Consider the following 1033-nt stretch of genomic DNA (forward strand, 5'->3'; position numbering starts at 1 on the left):
GAGTCAGAGTGTTGGAGACGTGTGGAGACACTTTTTAAAATATTCCATCCAGTCCTTGTATTTGCAGAGGTCTCTGGTGCTCGGCTAGAGCCTGTCACTAAAAACAGTCTTACCCACTCCACAAAGCACCTGAAACAAATCTATTATGAATGAATGTGAATGTCTGTGTTGATAGAATAATGTTTGAAGTAAACTAACCTTGCATCGCATGAATCGTCGCATGTTGAGGGACTAATTTCTCATATATCAGTCCACTGCTGCCACACTTTCAATCAGAAAGTAAGTAAGTCTTTATTTATATAGTGCTTTTCACAGACATTTTTGTCACTAACGCTTTACACTTTACAGAGCATTATTCAGCATTATTTATTCACTCTAGACCTGGTGATGGTAAGATACTATTGTAGCCACAGCTGCCCTGGGGCAGACTGACAGAAGCGCGGCTGCCATGCCAATCGGCGCCATCGGTCCCTCCGACCACCACCATCACTCACACCTCACACACACCACTTTCGTAGTAGGCAATGTGGGTGAAGTGTCTTGCCTAAGGACACAATGACAGTTATTGCCACTGGCGCCCCACTGTGGCACCTGATTTTCCCAGCAGTCTCCCATCCAAGTACCAACCAGGCCTGGCTTTGCTTAGCTTCTAAGATCTGACGGGATCAGGCTTTTACAAGCCGGTATGGCCACAACTCGCTGCTGCTGCTCAGACATAAATCCTTTAAATGCAAGGTTGGTTTCACTTCTAAAATTATTCTATCGACACAGACATTTACATAGACAGCCTGGCGTAAGAATAGATTTGCGTTGGGTGTTTTGTGGAGTGAGTAAGACGTGGGTAAGTGTTTTTAGTGGCAGGCTAACTATGGCCATTGACATGCACTAGCCGAGCACCAGCGACCTCTGCAAATACAAGGACTGGATGGAATATTTAAAAAAGTGTCTCCACACGTCTCCAACACTCTGGCTCACTAGGAAATGAGGCCCTATGTCCAAAATTCCGAACTGCCCCTTTAAGTAATAATATACA

At 44.8% G+C, this 1033-nt stretch overlaps 1 pseudogene; it reads right to left on the bottom strand.

Moving 5' to 3' along the window:
• Positions 1–579: 579 nt before the first annotated feature.
• On the bottom strand, positions 580–697 carry LOC129407210 (5S ribosomal RNA; annotated as a pseudogene).
• Positions 698–1033: the final 336 nt, after the last annotated feature.

Source organism: Boleophthalmus pectinirostris, unplaced genomic scaffold (assembly GCF_026225935.1).
Source record: "Boleophthalmus pectinirostris isolate CB_2022bp ecotype Guang Dong unplaced genomic scaffold, ASM2622593v1 HiC_scaffold_11, whole genome shotgun sequence".
NCBI lineage: Eukaryota > Metazoa > Chordata > Actinopteri > Gobiiformes > Gobiidae > Boleophthalmus > Boleophthalmus pectinirostris.